Raw genomic sequence first — 7275 nt, forward strand, 5'->3', positions numbered from 1 at the left:
TATCTATTCCTGAAAAAGTATCTACAAGCACTAGGAGATACTTGTGATTATATTTTTCTGGTTTTATCTCAGTGAAGTTCACTTCGACTTTTCACCAAACTCTCTAGGTCTCTTTGCCCTGTTTGCTTGCTAAGCATTCACTTATTGACATACCTTATACTTTCTACTGCCTCTCTGGCTAAAATCTTAAAGTCTATTACATACACTTAACTACTTGGACAAACTTTTTATCTCCTAATTGAGTCCATTTCTGTATTTGGCAAAGTGAGTCTTTTCTTTGTTCTCTGGGAAGTATAGCTTTCCCCTCAATGTGCCATTGTCCTTTATCTTTTAAGCAATTTGGGCCTTTTCTAAGTGAGGCCATCCCTTAGTCCAATCCTAGTTCTCAGTGGCTGTCTCTTGCAGGCCTGCAACCAGGATGGGCTCCTGCATAACCATTTTTCGAGCCACTTGATCTGCTTCGTTATTGCCCCATGTCACTGAATCTCTTCCCTCCTGATATCCTGAGCAATGAATAGTACTCACAGTTGTTGGCTTCATCAGGGCATCCAAGAGATGGCAAAGGCATCTGCGGCACTGATGTACTGGGGGGTTGAGGTTCAGCCATCCTAGATGACATTGTGTTGTCCACCATGGCAGCACCCACTTATCTCTGACCTTCATGAAGAGAACTGTTCCCGTCTGTGGACAAGGTAGCCTCGGCTTTCAGCAGGGGTCAATCAGCCAGTCGCAGAGGTCTTTCCTCCACCCATGGGCTTCTGCCAGTGCTTGACACTCGTGCTGTGGTGGCTCCAGGTCGGATTGGGCAGCAAGGTGACCAGATTGTCCCCAACCGGTGGAGAATCTAGTCCATGGCAGCTGACCAGTGGTCCCATCTTTTGGGACACTCTATTCAAAGGCAGAACATCAGCCACTCTATCACAGTTTAAGTCCTGGATTGGGTGATAATTGTTAGTGCCCGGCTGGCAGGAGTGATATGTTCCAAGTAGAACAGCGCTAAGCCATTCATCTCCCAGCATCAGGTACTGGTGCACTGAGACAGGTCTTAAGCTCCGCATACACAGTCTGTAGATATGCATACACATGGCCTCACCCAGCCATTTCAGCCCACGCAAGCCATTTTGGGGAGCAATTTTCTCATGAGCAAGGGATGGGGGCAGTCAGGGATGACTATGAACTAGTGGGTTACCCGGCCCACGCCAAGGTCCACTGTTCTTCGGGCAGTCCATAAGTATTGTTTGTTGCCAGCAGGCCCCTGTACCCAAGGTCTTTGGATACTGGCCCACTGGAGCATAGGAGCACAGAGCATTGGGTCCCTGTATCCACAAAACAACTGGGCGGGCTTCCCTTCTATCTCTGTGCATAGCCAGCACCAAGAGGCTCTCCAGTGTCCCCTCTTGTTCTTTCTGGGGCAGTCCCTGACCCAATGTCCTTTTTCTTCGTATTAGGCACACTGATCTTTAGCCAGGAATTCTCTTCTGTTGCCAGGTACTATCTTCCTAAGTTCCCTAACTACTGTGGCCAGTATATGTTCCTCTCTTGTCTTTTATCTCTCTTTAGCTCTCTAATTTCCTCTTCTTTTTGTCTCTTTTCTTCCCTAGCTTCCTGCTCTTTTTATCCTCTTTCTTCCTGTCTTTCTTTCTTTCTTTCTTTCTTTCTTTCTTTCTTTCTTTCTTTCTTTTTTTCAGTCTCTCTGCATCATCTTCTACAGCTATTAGGTGCTGTCCACTTTTCTGCACAGACCCTGAACCACGCATCAACTTATTTTCTCTGCAACTTACAATAACTCTCTCAGTGACTTAGCTTTACCCTTCAAGTTTCTGTAACTTTCTCTTCATATCCTTTCCTTATCTTAGCCAGATTGGTGGGGCATTTTCCAGCCCCTAGGAGACCCACCCTCGGAGCCTGGGGGCAGACCTGGAGCACTCCCTACCTTCAGGGGTATTGAAGTCAACAGTCAGGAGCCTTCCATTCATGTCTGGAACATTCTTTCTGGCCTCTAGCAGGATTCTGTCTTTCCTCAGTGGTAAAGAAGATCTGTAACAGTTACTAACAAGCATCTCACGTGGGATGGTGAGAAAACAAGAGGAGAGAGGTCCACTGAAGAGGACAAATAGCATTTAGTCACACAGCTAAACCAGGAGGCCCTTTTTTTGGACAAAAAGGCCACTGTAAATATAAGCACAAGCTTTGTCTATGAAACAGAAAGGCGAGCAGAGAGGCAGCCTAGCTGTTACCGGCTGTCTCTCTGGGCTTAGATTTTCCCTTAAGGAGTACCTACCTCCCTTCAGTGTCAGCTTGGTGGCTTTGCCTCTCAAGAGAACCAGCCTCCAAATGACACTAGGCTTCTAGTAACAACTAATAACAAAAGGATGGAGAGATGGTTAGAACCTGGTTGCTAGATGCCAGGTGGCTGAAAAAAGAATCGTAACCAGTTCACCTGGGGCTATCAGGACCTCAGTAGTAGCCCTTTACCAAACTGTCTCACTGGGTTTAAAGGCCCATGGAAAAGAAAACATTAATCCTGACCTTGGCCACCGCCAAGTAATTTAGTGCTGGAGACTGACTCCTCCCTTGGAATAAAGACAGCAGATAAGGCAGGCTTCCTTAAAGAACTTCTCTAAATGAGTGCTCTCCTACTGTGAGCAAATGTCAGAAATTCCTTTCCTATTCTTGTTTTCCTTATAGCCCCACCTAGCTCTCAGCCTTTTTAGATTATTCTTCCTGTAGCATTTCTAACACAGCCTGTCCCTTTTTTATAGCCTATTAACAGTATTTCTGATCTTTTAGGCAGCTACGCACTAAGTGTCATACCGGCTGAAACTCCGCCTTTAAGATTCTTTGCTCCCAAGCAATATTTACTCACTTCTCTAGCTTATCTCAGCTGGCTGCGAGCACAAGCACAGATAAAACACTGTTTTAAAAATTAACTTTGGCTATCAACCAACACACCGCCACTAGAGCGGGGTCCACAAAATTAAGTTCCTTACTCACTAAGCATTAAGGGGACCAAGTAAAACTCTTCAACGAACAAAGCAAACAGTTTCATGATTTCAAACACGGTCGTCGGTCCAAGATTTTAAACACGGTTGTCAGTCCAAATTCAAACACGAAACAAAAGTCAAAAAGACACTGGACAATACCACAGAAAACAATCCAGACAAACAAGACCAAGACAAAGCATCCTATAACCAATTTCCACAGATGCCTGGTACCTTCAGTACCTGGCCCAAACTGCAGCTTAACCTTAGCTGCTTCTGGGATACCAAACACAGAAACAGAATACAGACAACAGACACTAACACATCTAAGCACACTTGTCCGTGCCTATACTCAAATAGGCAGCCGAACTCGACCTCCGAAGTCAAGTCACAGTCAGATCTTTTTGACTGTCCGTTGCCGGGTCCTCCCGACAAAATTCGGCTCCTGGAATGTCTCTCACGCGTCCCAGAGCCAGGACCCAACAAAGGCTGACTCGTGGAACGTCTCTCACGAGTCCCAGAGCCTGCGCGATTGGGGCGTCCCCCGGTGCGCTTTCTAAAAAGGAAAAAAAGAAAGAAAAAGACTATTCGGAGTAGGAATCCTTCATCTACTCACAGGCGCCATTTCGGGGTGGGGAACCTTCTTCTGCCCAGACAGTGCACTAAGACTCTCGTGCACAGGGCAGGAATCCTTCATCTGCCCAGACAGTGCACTAAGACCTTAAACCGGTACCGAAAAACACAGACTACAGGACTTAATTCACACACACGAGCACACACGAGCACAAACAAAAGAGAAAAAAGAAAACAAAACCGACGTCGACTTCGTGTCGACCAGAGGCACTGAAACTGATCGGCAGGTCGCAGACCTTGCCTAACAAACCGGTCGTCAAGGAGTAAAGTCTCCTCTGGACCTATCAGATGGGGTTCACCAGGCGTCCCTGGTCCCCCCTTGTGTCCTCCTGGGACGTCTCCCAGGGCGAACGGACGGTGGGTACCTGGACACGTCTATCCCTATCCACCCCGCTCTCCTTCCTGGAGCGCGGTCTCACTGAGCGTCCGCAAAACCGAAACAGCGATCGCACCAGATTCCCAGACAGAACATAGACACAGACCCAGACACAGCGCTGAGATAAAACAGAGAATCTTACCTCCAAGTGGGTCTAGGACCCCTGGGTGGTCGCGCAGATCCCGGACGAGCCCCCAAATGAAAGACCCCCGAAGGGAGCCCCCCACTCAAGTCTCGGGAAAGACGCGCACCCAGTAGGACACAGACACCGACCTGCTGTAATCACACGAGGAAGATTTATTGTGAGCGAGATGAAACGAGAGCTCAGGCCAGCATGCTGGGGTCGAGACTCATACGCCACACAGGGAGTAGAGGAGTTCGACCAATTCTTCCCATTTCTTCTGAGGAAGTCCATGACTACAATTCAGAACCTTTCTATTTGTTCCGAGATAATTACCCATCCCAGAATCCTTATCTTATCACCATCTGCACCCCTTCTGCTGCTTTGGTAACACCTCAGGTCCCAGGGATTATGACTGGCTCTCTCTGGGGGCCATGCCTCAGCTTACATTAGCTATCCTAAGAGAATGGCCAAAAGATGTTTACTATTTATGAACTGCAGTAAATGTCTTACACAAATATAAGATATTATTAATAGAGGAAAATACTAGTGGGATATATGAGAATTCCCCACACAATATTTTCAATTTCTTTGTAAATCTGAACTCTTATTTTTAAAAGTCTATCAAATTAGATACATAGATTCCATAAGACCCAAGAATTGGCCACCTAGAACTATAAAATTGTGTCCCGTTGATCTTTACCGGAACTTCTAAGTCATCTGTTGAAACTTATTACTCAGAAAATAAATCCAAATGAAATGTTTTTTCCTTAGCCTTGGATTTCAGAACTTCACATATCCCACAAACAATTTATTTCAATGAAATCAGGCCATCCATCCCCAAGTGTGGAAATTAAATACCCCAGTATATGAAGAAGGATGTTGAGGAAAAGGTTGGAAGAAATGAGGAGACTGAGCACGACAGATGCTAGGAAACAGGGACCATTGGCCCAAGTGCTGAGCTTCTGAGCACATCTCCAGGTTAGTCTGCTGGGAACCAAATGTCCAACACAGCGTTGTCGGGAGATGAGACCTTTAAGAAGTGGTGAGGTCACAAGGACTCTGCCTTGTAAATAAGTCATTGCATGTTATGAATGGAAGTGACTTCATTATCACAAAGCAAATTTAGCACTCTCTGTATTCCCTCCACAGAAGGGACAAAGCGATACCTGCCACCATGCTTTATGTTACAGGAGAAAGACACCTTAACCTTGGATTTCTCAGGCTCCATACTTGTAATAAATAGTTTTCTGTTCTTTACAATCTATTCAATCTATATTATTCTGCAATCAGAGCATAAACTGGACTCAGAAATCTATAATGGTACAACTCAGAAAGCCACCCTAGAACCATTTCTTATTAGATTTGAGATCCAAGAGCAGAAAGAATCGGGCTTCCTCCAGAGCTCCTGGAAGGAACACTTCTCCCAATCCTCTGTAGCATTACTCATGAGGCCTGATGACAGGAGAGTCACTAATGCCACACACCTAGTGAATCAGGCCATCAGAGGGCTGAGACATCCCCACCATGGGCTTTCTGGAGCTGGAATGTATAAACAACACAGGTATGGGGAGAAAAGACCTCACACCCACAAGGAACCGGAAGCAAAGGTGTATGCTGATGACCAGTGATGCAAAGTCCACAGAGCCTCGGGTGTGACTGCGACAATACTCAGGACTCTGAAAGGATATAGGCTAGATTCCTACCTGCCATCCCTGAGCCATGATGTGGAAGTGCAGGAGCTACCAAGGATAAAGGACAAGATGGAGGACCTAGGACTGATTCATCTGAAATGACAGATAAAACTGAGCATTACACATTAGAGAAAAATTTTTGCCTTCATGTTCAAAGAAAATGTACCTACTTATGTGTTTGTGTGTGCGTGTGTGATATGCAATGTGTTTGGTTGAAATAGATCCATGCCACGGTGCACATGTGACGTTCAGAAGAAAACGTCATGGACTTGATGGTCACCTTCACTTTCGTGAAGGTTCGGGGCATCAAACTAGAGTCACCAGGCTTGTGTAGCAGAACCTTTGCTCACCAAAGCATCTGGCCAGCCTCAAAGAGAATTTCTAATGCAGAGTCTATTGGCTTCTAAAAGTGAAATAAAATCCACAGAAGTGAGCTCTATAACTGCTTTGCTTGGGAACTTGACAGTCAGCCTCCAGTCCAGGGGATTCTCTGAATGTTCAAGCAACCATAGAACAAAAGATTGTGTCTGGAAAACATATACAGATATTTATCCCTTGTCATGATTCCCTAAACAATACTGTATAACAACTAGTCAGACAACACATTTATTACATATTATAAATAAATGGGATTATTTACCATTTAGAGAGGATATTCACAAGTTGTATTCAAGTACTACATTATTTTATGTAAGAGATTTGAGTATTCCGACTATGGCACTGGTACAGGTCATACAATTAATCTACGCAGATATGAAAAATCATAGTATGGAACTTTTTCTATTTTTCTGCACCGGAGGTATAAATACATGTCACCATAATTAATTAAAGGAAAAATTAAAATATTCTATTCTATTCTTCTGTTCTATTGTTTTCTATTCTAGTCTGTGTTTCTGCTACTACCATTTGCTGTCACCAAAGTAGTGACACAAGACGTCCAGGTTCAACAATGATGACATCAAGCAGCATTTTCTTCACACAGCCTTGCCAGTTCATAGGGCCCTTTGACGTGACAAAAGTTCTTGGTTTCCTGTACCTTTCAGTGTCACGGAGGCCACTCTCTCACTTCCCCACACATTCCTCTTCCCATGAACTCCCGGGGAGCATCAATGAGTGGATGCATTTAAGATGTTCTCAATGTCCCAGCTGTCACCAAGCTCCATGAGATAGGAAGCCTCTCCTGATAAAGGAAACAGCCTTTCCTGCCCAGCTCCCTCCTTCCTCCTTGGCATCCTGGCCATAGCAGATGCCATTGGTCAACTATCCCAATTCTCTGCACAGTCACTTTACAGCTCAGAAATAATGGGGAAGTATGAAGCAGTTGGTCCGTATCAATTACCTTCCCAGCTTTTCTTATTCAGATACCACCTTCAGTGTTATTCCATATCTGTGCTTAAGATGATTTGTGTTTTCAAGGAGAATTCACTTGCTTGATTATTAGAATTAACTACTTTGGTGACAGCAAATGGT

The 7275-nt window shown here is 45.0% G+C and overlaps 2 long non-coding RNA genes across 2 annotated transcripts in view; one reads left to right on the forward strand and one right to left on the reverse strand.

Moving 5' to 3' along the window:
- Nucleotides 1-4368, reverse strand: part of LOC147995600 (uncharacterized) — a 5690-nt gene extending 1322 nt beyond the window's left edge. The window contains exon 1 of the long non-coding RNA XR_015683687.1: nt 4133-4368. This is a non-coding gene — a long non-coding RNA (uncharacterized LOC147995600). The remainder of the gene's footprint in view (nt 1-4132) is intronic.
- LOC147995599 (uncharacterized) overlaps nt 1-5378 on the forward strand; it is a 9637-nt gene extending 4259 nt beyond the window's left edge. Inside the window, exons 3-4 of the long non-coding RNA XR_015684962.1 lie at nt 4886-5092; nt 5264-5378. This is a non-coding gene — a long non-coding RNA (uncharacterized LOC147995599). The remainder of the gene's footprint in view (nt 1-4885; nt 5093-5263) is intronic.
- The last annotated feature ends 1897 nt before the right edge of the window (nt 5379-7275 follow it).

Source organism: Rattus norvegicus, chromosome 3, assembly GCF_021556685.1.
Source record: "Rattus norvegicus strain SHRSP/BbbUtx chromosome 3, alternate assembly SHRSP_T2T, whole genome shotgun sequence".
In the NCBI taxonomy this organism is placed as follows: domain Eukaryota; kingdom Metazoa; phylum Chordata; class Mammalia; order Rodentia; family Muridae; genus Rattus; species Rattus norvegicus.